The sequence below is a fragment of the Macaca mulatta genome, chromosome 18 (assembly GCF_049350105.2).
Source record: "Macaca mulatta isolate MMU2019108-1 chromosome 18, T2T-MMU8v2.0, whole genome shotgun sequence".
Lineage (NCBI taxonomy): Eukaryota > Metazoa > Chordata > Mammalia > Primates > Cercopithecidae > Macaca > Macaca mulatta.
In genome coordinates this window covers 24,352,397-24,365,390 of record NC_133423.1, presented here as the reverse complement: position 1 = coordinate 24,365,390, position 12,994 = coordinate 24,352,397, and the positions used below count along the sequence as shown (strand labels likewise).

At 42.8% G+C, this 12,994-nt stretch overlaps 1 protein-coding gene across 2 annotated transcripts in view; it reads left to right on the top strand.

Annotated features, from left to right (window-relative positions):
• Positions 1-12,017: 12,017 nt before the first annotated feature.
• WDR7 (WD repeat domain 7) overlaps positions 12,018-12,994 on the top strand; it is a 388,194-nt gene continuing 387,217 nt past the window's right edge. For both annotated transcript variants that reach the window (XM_001084877.5, XM_001084992.5), the window contains exon 1: positions 12,018-12,203. The gene's annotated coding sequence lies outside the window, so the exon portion shown is untranslated. The remainder of the gene's footprint in view (positions 12,204-12,994) is intronic.

The window sequence follows — 12,994 nt, the reverse complement described above, 5'->3', positions numbered from 1 at the left end:
GAGAGATACAGAAGATCGTGAGAAGGATGAGCCTGGAACTAAAGAAAAAGGACTAGGATGACGTTACAGATTTGAGAGTCATCAGATTGGGTGATAGTTGAAGCCCAGGAAATGGGAAAAGAGAAAGCTAAAGGTGTTGCAGAAACATACTAAAATAATTAATTCTTAACCCAGCCACACCAGAGGCACAGTAATTACATTTCTTTTTCATGTGATATCAGCACATTGTAATGGTTTTAATAGATAGAAGTCCCCATAATAAACATTTGTGTTTTTTTTGTTTTGTCTTGTTTTTTTTGAGACGGAGTCTCACTCTGTCACTCAGACTGGAGTGCAGTGGCACGATCTCGGCCCACCACAACCTCCGCCTCCTGGGTTCAAGCGATTCTCCTATCTCAGCCCGCCCTGGGTAGCTGGGATTACAGGCACACACCACCACGCCTGGTTACTTTTTTGTATTTTTAGTAGAGACAGGGTTTCACCATGTTAGCCAGGGTGGTCTCAAACTCCTGACCTAAGGTGATCCGCGCGCCTCGGCCTCCCATAGTGCTTGGATTACAGGCGTGAGCCACCATGACCGGCCTTGCTACTTAAATTTTATGGCCATGCACAAACTAACCTCTCAGAACCTCAGCTTCCTTGTCTATGAGCCTTGGATTAATAACACCTGCTTTCTAGGATTGTGATGGTAAAAGGTTATATTGGATGATGTTTATAAAGAACCAAATCATAAGATACTTGATAAATGTTTATAACCAATGGTGTATATTCAGCTCGTCAGCTAGGGTTGCTGTAACAACTCAGTCTTTGGCTGTAACAATACCAAAGACTGAGTGACTTTAACCGAAGAAATGTATTTCTCACAGTTCTGGAGACTGGGAATCCAAGATCCAAGTGCTGCTGGTATTGGTTTCTTCTAAGGCCTCCTCACTTTTAAATGGCTGCCTTCTCACTGTGTCTTCACATGGCCTTTTCTCTGTGCACACATGCACATGCACATACAGTACTAATCTGTTTCTCTTCCTTACAAGGACACCAGTCCTATTAGATTAAGGATCCACTCTGATGACATCACTTAACTTTAATTACCTCCTTAAAGGTCCTGTCTCCACATAGAGTCATGTTGGGGGTTGGGGCTTCAACCTATGAATTTGAGTGGGGTGAAGGAGCATAGTTTATCCAGAACAGATGGATTATTATTATTTCCAACTGTCCTTGCGGTTTTGCCTAAGCAGCAAGTAGAAGTGGTCTCCACTACAGCAGCTATAGTAGATATGAAGGGAGGAACAGGGCTTATGAAAGCAAGATAGATTATAGATTCTTGAGAAGCAACATGAAAAGAGGCATTGTAAAAGTTAGCTCTGATAGGGACACCATGTGTCCCTCCAGATCTACTCTCTACCTTTCTTCATTCTGCTCTCAGCCCTAGGAACCTGCCTACATGGACTGTATCAATAGGATCCTCTGTTGGAGCTTATTGAAGAGATTGGAGGGTAGAAGACAATGAGATCCAGGTAGTAATTCCCTTAGCTCCCTTCCTGCTGTGTTGCCACAGGTTGTCTGTGTCTCCACCAAATGCCACAGCTCTTGTCATACCGTTACCCTCTTTGGGTTCCTGCAAACACTGTCTTCTATTGTCTCTTTAGACATGGAAGTAGAAATCACTCCTAGCTGTTGGTAGCACCCGGATACCAACAGAGAAACTCTGGGTCAGTCACCTAGTGTAAGGAAAATGGATGTGACTTGGTCAAGAATAGGCCGAGGTAAACATACTGTGTGACTCAGTGAGTTTGGAGCACAGGCGCATAACTCCACTTGTTATGTAATCACAGCTATGTAGCTATAACATGGGAAGGCTCATCACCTGGTTTGGAGCCACTATTGTTTGTAAAAGGTATAACTGCCCTGCTGACACTGTACATACAGCAAGGCATGACTTGGCTCATGCCCAAAGAGAATTAAGCTGCTGACCCTGTAAGGGAGAGCTGGCCTTGCAGACCAGGAAATGCAGCTGCGGGTGTGGGAGTGGCAGAGCTGGAGCAGGCAGCTGAGACAGAGACACACAGTTTAAAAGAGCTGCTGAGTAAAACCATCTTTCACCTGCCTAGGGCCTCCCCAGTGTTCTTTCAGCTATCTGCCACCCATCCACCCACTCCCTTCAGACCTCAGCATGGGCTGGAACCGGACACTGGGTGTGACAGCCTGTTGATGCTACCTAGACCTGACTAGACAAGATAGTACTGAATTGGATACTTCACATTAAGAGCAGAGACACTTGCCACTGTAATGTCAAGGCAGGCACCCATAGGAAACAGGTACCTGGAAGTCATAATTCCTAGATGGACTTCCCAGGCTTATAGCATGAACTATCTCTAACCACCTAGCACTAGCCTAATTGGTAAGCCCAGATACCACTAGCTAATGGACAACATCCAGAAACTTCACTCTCCTAATACCAATAAGGACCCTTTGGTTTAAAAAGAACCACTCTTCCCACCCAGAGCATAATTGTGTGATGAATCTAGTCCCCTTCTTTACAGTTAAACTTTTCTACTCACTGCTCAATCCTTGATGTCATTATCTTTATTTTCTCTTTAGCAACACCATTGCTTTGTTTGTTTGTTTGTTTTTTGCGACAGAGCCTCTCTCCTTTTGTCACCCAGGCTGGAGTGCAGTGGTATGATATTGGCCCACTGCAACCTCTGCCTCAGCCTCGTGAGTAGCTGGGATTACAGGCGCCCACCAGCACACCTGGCTAATTTTTATATTTTTAGTAGAGATGGGGTTTTATCATGTTGGCCAGGCTGGTCTTCAGCTTCTGACCTCAACTGATGAGCCCGCCATAGCTTCCCAAAATGCTAGGATTACAGGCATGAGCCACTGTGCCCAGCCCACCATTGCTTTTTTGATTTTCCTAAACCCTATCTACATGTTTGTTAATACTCCCCTTACCAAATTTATCCTCAATTACCCATTTTGAATATGCTTTTTCCTGTTGTGACTCTGCCTGATATAAAAATTTAAGAATTGTTTAACACCAGGGAAATTGGAGGTTAGAGGATTAACATAGCAGGCTAGAGATAAATATATGAGAGTTTCCAGCATAGCGGTCATAGATGATACCGCTAAAGTAGATCATAAGGAAGTATACAGAAAAGCGAAGAGTTATAACAGAAATTTAAAGACAACTGCAAATAGGGAGTAAAATGAGAAAAGTTAGCAGAGAAGCAGAGAATCAGGAGGACTATTACAAAAGTAAAGTGTCAAAGACCAGAAGGATGAAGGCTGTGACATGCCTTTGAATGTAGCAAGGGAGTCATTGGTTTTTATCTGAACAGCCAGCACAGTTCATTGAATTAAGACTGGAATCAGTTCACTGACAACCACAACAAATTCTTTAGGACCTCCGTGTGGCAGGCACTGTGCCATAGCCTCAGAAGTTAAAGATGATTATTACATGTTCCTGTCCTTCGGAGTATACACTTTTGTGATAGCTCCATGTCCAGGGGTATGGGCTAAAATGAAAGGCATAGACATGTGATCAACCCATAGTTGTTTTATATATATATATATATATATATATATATATATATATACACTCACCATGCATATATATGATTGAATGATGTGTGTTCAATTTTCAAAATCTAAGCATACAACTAGATAAGAGTTTGGAAATTATGAAGCAGGCTTTCCTCATATATATGTATATACATATATATTGAGTAAATATACTTACATAAAATTTAGCATTTTAACTTTTTCTTTTTTGAGACAGGGCTTCACTTCATCACCCAGGCTGGAGTGCAGTGGCGTGCTCATGGCTCACTGCAGCTTCAACCTCCTGAGCTCAAGTGGTCCACTTGCCTCAGCCCCTCATGTAGTTGGCCTGACAGGTTCATCCCACCACGCTGAGCAAATTTTTTATTTTTTTTGTGGAGACGAGATCTCACTTTGTTGCCCAGGCTGGTCTTGAGCTCAACTAATTCTCCTGCCTCAGCCCTGCAAAGTGCTGGGATTACAGATATGAGTCATCGCACCTGGCCCATTTTAACCAGTTTTAAAGTGCACAGGTCAGTAGCATTAAGTGCACTCACTGCTATCCATTTCCAGAACCTTGTCATCATCCCAAACAGAAACTCTGTACACACTAAATAACTCCCCATTTTCCCATTTCCCCATCCCTGCTAGCCTCTATTCTACTTTCTATCTCTATGAATTTGCTTATTTTAGGCACCTCATATAAGTGGAATCATACGGTTATTTTTTGTGACTGGCTTCTTTTTCTTTTTTCCTTTTTTTTTTTTTTTTTTGAGACAGTCTTGCTCTGTCACCCAGGCTGCAACGTCTGCCTCCCAGGTTCAAGCAATTCTCCTGCCTCAGCCTCCCAAATAGCTGGGATAGTTACAGCATGCGCCTGTAACTAATTTTTGTATTTTTGTACAAAAATTACCATGCCCAGCTAATTTTTGTATTTTTAGTAGAGACAGGATTTCACCATGTTGACCAGGCTGGTCTCAAACTCCTGACCTCAAGTGATCTGCCTGCCTGAGACTCCCAAAGTGCTGGGATTACAGGTGTGAGCCACCGCACCTGGCCTGGCTTATTTCACTTAGCGCTGTGTTTTCAAATTTCTTCCATATTATAGCATATATCAAAATTTATTTCATTCCTTTTTAAGGCTCAATAATATTCCATTATATGGGCATATCACATTTTATTTACTTACTCATTTGTTGATGGACACTCAGATTGTTGCCACCTTTTGGCTGTTGTTCACAATGCTGCTGTGAACATTGGTGTACGAGGATTTCTTCAAGTCCCTGCTTTTCAGTTCTTTTTGGTATATACCTAGAAGTGGAATTGCTGGATCATATGGTGATTCTGTTTAACTATTTGAGAAACTGCCAAACTGTTTTCCACAGTGCCTGCACCATTCTACATTCTTACTAGGAGTGTATGAGGGTTCCAATTTCTCCACATCCTAGCAACAATTGCTAATTTTAATTTTTTTGATAATAGTCATCTTTGTGGGTGAGGTGATATCTCACATTTCCCTAATGACTTAAGATGTTAAACATCTTTTCATGTGCATAACGTTTATTTCTTTATTTTCTTTGGAGAAGTGTCTGTTGAAGTCCTTTGCCCATTTTTGAATCAGGTTGTTTGTTTTTGCTGTTGGGTTGTAGGAGTTCTTTATATATTCTGGGTATTGATCCCTTATAGAGTAAATTTCTTTCAGATATTCCATTCTATGGGTTGTCTTTTCACTTTCTTTGTGGTGTCATTTGATGCATAAATGTTTTAAATTTCAATGAAATCCAATTTACCTATTCTTTCCTTTTGCTGTCTGTGCTTTTGCTGTCATATCCAAGAATTCAAGCTAGGCATAATGTTATACACCTGTAGTTCCAGATACTTGGAGGGGCTAAAGTGGGAGGATTTATCCTAGCTCACTGTGGCCTTAACGCAGGAGTTTAAGGCCACAGTGAGCTAGGATTGAGCCACTGCACTCCAGCCTGGTGTAATTTGTGCAATATTTATGTAATATAAATATTAAATAAAAAGGAAATCCTGCTTCATAATTTCCAAACCCTTTCTAGTTGTATGCTTTGAATTTGAATTTGAAATTTTCCCAGGTGTCCCTAGGTGGCGCAATATATTTTTAGTCAAAAGGATGTCATTTCCCTTTGATAGCAAATGTCTCTTTAGATGTCATCAAGTCTCCAGATGTACCATTTATCCCGCTAACATTATATTCTTTAGTTTTGGACACTAGGCTGTGCCTTGGGGGAGAGGGTTTCCCAGGAAGCTGTAGAGTGTTTTATCACTGTCACAAATCTCCTGGAGCATACTAAAGAAACTCACTGGCAATTCTCAGAGTCAGTTCAGGTGTTTGCCAAATCTGTACAATAGTTTTTTCTTCTGACATTTATATCTGATGTCATTAAACTGGTCATTAAACTGCTTAGAGTTTCTATTAAGAAGCCCAGATATTTAGAAAAATATTTCTAACACCTCATCCTCTGCAATAAAAACTGCATTTTAAATTTTATTTTAATTTTTTTAAAGAGTACATTGAGGGTTTTGTCTTGGTTCAGGCTACTCTAATAGAGTACCATGGAGTTGGTGGTTTAAACAAACATTTACTTCTCACAGTTCTGGGAGCTGAGAAGTCCAAGATCAAGGTGCTGGCCCAAATCCAGTGTCTGGTGAGGGCTCTCTTGCTGGTTTCAGAGGGCAGTCTTTTTTATGTATCCTTCTACGGTGGGGAAGAAGTGGGTGAGAGAGAGAAAGAGTGGAGAGGAAGAGGGCAGGCAGGAGAACAAGTATTCTCTCTTGTTTCTTCTTTCAGAAGGGCTCTACTCTCATGACCTAGTGACCTCCCAAAGTTCCCCATCTCCAAGTCCATCACATTGGGGTTTCAATATATGAATATTGGGGGAAATGAACATTTAGTCTCTAGCATTATTGGAATTAACTCTTCAGAACTGAAAAACTACACAAAACAATCTGTGTTTTTATTTAATCACTAGCTGTAAAAGAGCTCTTCTTTCTTTTCTTTTCTTTCTTTTTTTTTTTTTTTTTTTGAGACATGCTCACGCTGTTGTCCAGGCTGGAGTGCAGCAGCGTGATCTCGACTTACTGCAACCACTGGCTCCTGGGTTCAAGTGACTCTCCTACCTCAGCCTCCCAAGTACCTGGGATTATAGGTGCATGTCACCACACCTGGCTAATTTTTGTATTTTTAGTAGAAATGGGGTTTCACCATGTTGGTCAGGCTGGTCTCAAACTCCTGACCTCAAGTGATCCACCCGCCTCGGCCTCCCAAAATGCTGGGATTACAGGGAGGAGCCACTATGTCCAGCTGGTAAAATTCTTTAACAGAAGCTTCACTGTATTCAAAGCCCTCTCTTAGGCATGCCCTTGAGCAAACACATGCATAACACATACACACCCTCATCATTCAGTCCATTCTTAAGTAGCAGATATCTGAATATCTGAGTACATCTGAGGGCCAGATACTGAAGAAATCCAATAAAAGTCAAATGTATGTTAGTGGTTTCTGTACAATAAGGAAGTGGCTTTTCACACAACGTTGAAAACAATATTTCCCACCAAAATTCAGAACATTAGTATTACGAGCTCAGTAGGAGGATCAGCCGCACAGCAACTGGTGGAAAGCACCAGGTACATCACTCCTCACAGTAGTGGATCTCCCTGCCTCCCTGCCAGACTGAGTAACTTGACCACAAGAACCAAGTCTCTGCATTTTCTGCATGCATAGCTCAGCATAGTGCCTAAAACCACTGGATGGTGAATAAGTGACTTTTTTCACCTTGATGAATTAGAATTAGAAGTAAAATAATGTACTATTTCATGAAGACGGAAGTAAAGTCAAGGTAGTCATTGCCACTGTCTTCCTTACCTCAGATTATCATGGAGCAAATGCTAGGCATCTGACAGTTTCATCTGTAAATATTTCAGCCTGCACATCTGGAAGATGAGGAATCCTTTAAAAAATAACCAAAATATCATTATTATATTCTAATATGTTAACAAGGCTTCTTTAATATCATTAAATATCCAGTCAGTTAAAATTTCCCGATTTTCTCCTCATTTATTTTATAGCTTACTTGAATCAATATCAAAATAAGACACATGCATTGCATGGGTTGATAAGTCTTATGTCTCTCTTTTATTACAAATCTATTTAATCTGTATTCTTTTTTTCCAACTTTGTATTCGGAAAAAATAAAAAAAAAAAGCGAGAGAAAAGTTGCAAAAGTACAATGATGGCTCCTGATTGTCGGTTGTTAAAAATGGTGTCACGGTGCAGGCTGGGTTCTCTGGGAAGCTGATGCTGAGGTGGAGTGAGGAGTCCAAAAGGTTTATTTATCTCACATCTGTGAGAGGAAAAGGGAGGAAGCAGGATTGGGCGGAGGAAGGGAAAAAGCAGATCTGACAAAATCTCTACTAACCCAAGAGGGAGCTCTAGTATAAAGATTGCCTGTTAAAAGAGTCCCCCACGGGAGCAGAAATTCCTATGCCTCAATACCACCCCCTAGACCGGGGTCCTCCCTAGGAAGAGTGTGCTCTGGACTTTCCTCACCTTGCTCAGTCAGTCATCAGAGGCTGCCTCAAGATTAGTGTGATCTCAGCTGGAAAGCCCAGGTAACCCCGAAGAAGCTGACAGGGAGAGTATGAGCAAACCACTTTCTTTGCAGCTAGGAAGGGGTTTCTTTCTCGAAGGGGAATCTGGGTGGTGCTTCTTGTGTCTCCCATAGTCCACTATTTACACAAAAATGGGTCCGCTTCTCTACACAGGTTTGGGGAGCAACTCCTCCAGGTTTCTGGTCATCTTCTCTTCCTTATGGGAAACCTAGAAGAGGGAGGTTAGTGGATGATCTACAGCCTGGTGACCAGGGCTACCACTAGTACTCATCAGCTCCTCCTTCATTATCTATTCGAATTTCCCCTTGCTAGTCTTGCTGGTTTGGTGAGAGGGCTGAGAAACCCTCATTTGTGAGGAGGTTTAGCACCCCAAACCTTATCACCTTCACTCCTTCCTAAAAGGCCTGAGTATAGAGTAACTGGAGATGTTTCTAGAAAAAGACATTTTGTTACTTGGAAAGAAATGGTTTGAATCATGGAAGTCATGAGACAGGAAAAAAAGAGAAGTTATCAACACTTGACTTTCATGTCATGTGAGAAAGTGCAAAAAGAATCTCTTAATTGGACCAGGCAGTTTTAATTACACAAAAAATCATGCAAAAAACCCTTATCAAGCCTCTTTGCCACAACACGATAAAGTGTGAGGACTCTCGGTATTAACATAAAGCCATCAACCATGATAGGACTTTTCCAGGCGAGGGTCCAGGAAGGAAAGGGGAGTATTAGCAGAGTACTAGGCACCGTGGGGAATACCAAACTATGACTGATAGCCTCAGTGAGAAAAAAATAGCAGTACAGGTGAAGTGATCAGAAAATAACAGTAGCAATAAAGTCACTGTTAGACCACTGGTCTATCTCCCTCTTTTGAAATTTGTAAAACGGAAGAACAAGCCTCCTTGCGTTTTGCAGAGCTAACCTGGAACTTAAGAAGTCCGGAAGGTACTGGTATGCTGTAGGTTAGTTTGCTACTAAATTCTCAAACTCAAACTCCTGACCTCAGTCTCCCAAAGTGCTGGGATTACAGGCGTGAGCCACTGTGCCTGGCTTGCTATTAAATTTTAAGGACAGAGTAGTACTTAAGTTTTAAAAATGCCTCTAAAGCCGGGTGTGGTTTATATATATATATATAATTTTTTTTGAGACAGAGTCTCGCTTTGTCTCCCAGGCTGGAGTGCAGTGGCGCGATCTCGGCTCACTGCAAGGTCCGCCTCAGGGGTTCACGCCATTCTCCTGCCTCAGCCTCCGGAGTAGCTGGGACTACAGGCGCCCGCCACCACGCCCGGCTAATTTTTTGTATTTTCAGTATAGACGAGGTTTCACCGTGTTAGCCAGGATGGTCTTGATCTCCTGACCTCGTGATCCGCCCACCTCCGCCTCCCAAAGTGCTGGGATTACAGGCTTGAGCCACCGCGCCCGGCCGACATTTGTCATTCTTTTTAGCTGCCCAGCATCCAGCGCACTTTCCAGTGTTTAGGGAATTCCCTACCTCTTGCATCTCAGTGGGAAGCAGAGCCTGCCTTCATCCATGGAGGCCGAATATGTCAGGTTCTCCCTTTCTCAGCTTCACCTTCAGCAAAGGCTCAATAAATATATGTTGAACTGAATTTTTTAATTAGTTAAATCTGTTAACATTTTTGTATAATTCTTCTAGATGAAAGGAATAATTTATTCAAATAAATATACTAAGGTCAACTTACTGAAGACACAAATCTTAATTTTCAGGAAGGTTGTATGTAAAAAAGATGAGTGTGTGTGTGTATGTGCATGTGTGTGAATTTTCTGAACTAGAGCATTTTATTCATTAATAGTTGAATATTTATTTTAGTTCTGTGGTTCAGGAGATTCCATATACATATAGACTTTGGCAATAACTTTTATAAACTTGGTAGAGAGAGGCCAGAGAGTGGTAATTATTTGAGAGCTTCTCGTCAATCTTCCTATTAACCTTTCCATTTTTCGGAAGTTATTTGAAACTTATAGTGAGCATTCAATAAATACTTATTGAAGAAAAGAGTCTTTAGGGGAAGATATCCTATTATTTCCTTCACAAACCCAACAAGATTTACTGTAGCCTAAGATTGTCCTATGATAACCAGTCTGTGCTTCCTGTGTTTCCAAAAAGTTCTTATAAATTGTAAAAAGGATTATGAATTTAATGGTGTAAATGTATTCATCATCACAACAGAGGGAGTGAGTATGCTGAAGCCAGGTGGCTAAGAATCAATTTCTTCTATTCAGCATCATTTTTCCCCCTCTACTCATGTGACTGATTGCAAGGCAGTTAGTCAAAAGTAGAAGAAAAGCATAGAATTCCAATTTGCAGTATAAGAAAATTTCAGAATTATTGATTTTCAAGTGTTCTATTGACTTCTCTGGTCAACATTAATTTAGTTTTTCTCATTATGGTAGTAGCAGAGCTGGACTCTAAAAATAAACAGAAACAACATGTAAGAAACAACACAGTACAGTGCAGTAGTTGGATGTAGAGTGAAGGCACAAGGGGTAAGCCACCCAGGACACTGACGGGTCTGTGATGTGTTGCTGGGGGAAGATGTCTACACTGGAAAGAAGGACAGGTAGTGGTTTGCCATTAGCAGAAACAACAAATTGTTGACAGGAAGCCTTTTGACCAAACCAACACTCAGCATACTTTCGGCAAATTAGCAAGGAAACTATCCTGTCTGAAAGAGCTGATTTTGCCCTGTTGTATTCCCCTATCCTATGCTTCAGGCCCTGTGCCCAGTGGGTTTTAGCTATGCAAGGTGTTTTCCAAGGGCCAGCAGTCAGGGACATTACCTGCAAGCGTGTTAGAAATGGAGAATCTCAGAACCCACCCCAGACCTACTGATTCAGAAACGTATTTTAACAAGATTCCCAGGTTATTGGTATATGTACACAGTAACTTTTGAGGACTGTAACAGCATTCAAACTTAACTTATACATCCACTAGTGAGCCTGTAAAGAAAAAATAACGCCACGAGATGAACATCTTTTGTATCTTTTTAATAAAACTGACCATTGGCCACAGCATGGCACTTGTTTTCCCCTTGGTTGCCATTCATTCATTTATTCGACCAATATTTGACAGGAAGATGGGCAGGCATAAATTATTAACATTTATTAAGCGCATTTAATTTCCTAGACATCCACAAGGTTATTATCCCTATTTTGCAAATGGGGAAATTTAGAAGAATGAATGAAGCAGCAGCAAAATGCCCAAGACGACACTTAATGGTGTGCAGTGGAGGAACTGGGATCTGAATATATGCCTCTCTGAAGGCAGAGCCCACACTCCGCCACTCTTTGCCGCCCACAAGGAGACAGGGTATTCATCCCCTCTCCTCTGCAGGAATATTGTACAAGGTCAGACTTCTTCTAGTGCAGTGGCAGAGTTCGTCTATGGCCCTCTGTGTCCTGGCCAACAATTAAGTTCAGAAGCAAAAAGGAAACAACAACTGACATTTCCAGGTGTCTGGGTCAAGTGATGGGGGCAGAAGTGTAAACTTGCAATATCCTGGTCCCAAGAAAGACCTACGCTTGCTACTTCATCCTTCGCTCCATCTTGGTCCTCCCAACATGGGTGTTAGAGGCGAGAGGACAGCCTAGACCAGACTTCCCATAACCAAGATGGCGGCCGCGCACTCCTTGCCCACAGCTGACCTTTTCTCCTCCTTCGGTCTCCATGGTAACGCGGCCGGCTCTCTCGGCGCCGACGTAGGCCTTGCATGTAGGGAAATGGTGAGTCTTTCCCGCCCCCTCATTTTTGCGACAGTTGCAGCGAAAGTCACGGCAGTTGGGGCTCGTGTCAGCTGATTTACTGCAGCGGCGGCGGCGGCGGCGTTACCGGCACCTTGCAGTCTCTGTGGGAAGACGGCGGCTGAATAGCGCTTGCCGCCCCTTAGGTTATCCCAGCAGGATCTGCGCACCCCGCATCCTCCGTAGTTCCGCCTTATCCTTGTCTTCCTTGGCTGGGGCGCCCACCGGCGGTCTGATAGGCTACATCGCGGCATGAGATGAAGCTGTGACAGGTAAGGGGGCTTTCAAGCTTTTCCATAGGAAACCCCAGGGCGGGATGTGCTTGCACCTTGGAGGTCAGGGGTCGGGGTCAAAGGTCACAAGCCCACTCTAGCCGGGGGCGGTGCCAGCTGTCAGATCGCTGCGGCTGCAAGCTCTGCTCCTTGCTTCGCCTGCAGGTCGGGCCCACAACGAGGCGCCGTTACCAAGAGCGTGGGAGCCCGCCGGGGGTCTTTGTGGCTCCCTTACCTGGTGGGTGAGGTTTGCTGCTTTTGACATTTGCTTTGGTCTTGAGGTGGGATTGCCTGGCTCCCAGGCACGATCTAAACAGGATGAGGTGGTTGATGATGATCGTGGGTGGTTATTGACAGCAATTTTGGGCGATGTGTTTGCTTTTGGGGTTCATATTGTCTTTCCTTAGCTGTTGGTACTACTTTTGCCCGTGCCCAAGATACTGACACCACTGTTAGAATTTCACTTTTGAGATGCCACCTGCCAGTTCTTATCCCTTTGACCTAATACTTGTCTGAACGGATACCAGTTACTCCCGTTCACTTACTGATGGGTGCCAGCGTTCTGAAACTGTGTTTGAAGTCAGCACTACCCTACCTTTGATTCAAAAGTTGCCGTTTTATGTTTTTGACCCACTTAGTATATCTCTTTTTTAGGCAGCATTTGCTGGGTTAGATAGTCTGAAACTAGGGAAGCTACCGTTGCATCACAGACTGCATTGATATTGTTGATGCTGCTGAATTTAGGGTTCGGTCAGTGGCAGCTACAGCTTCCTCTCACTGTAATATTTGAC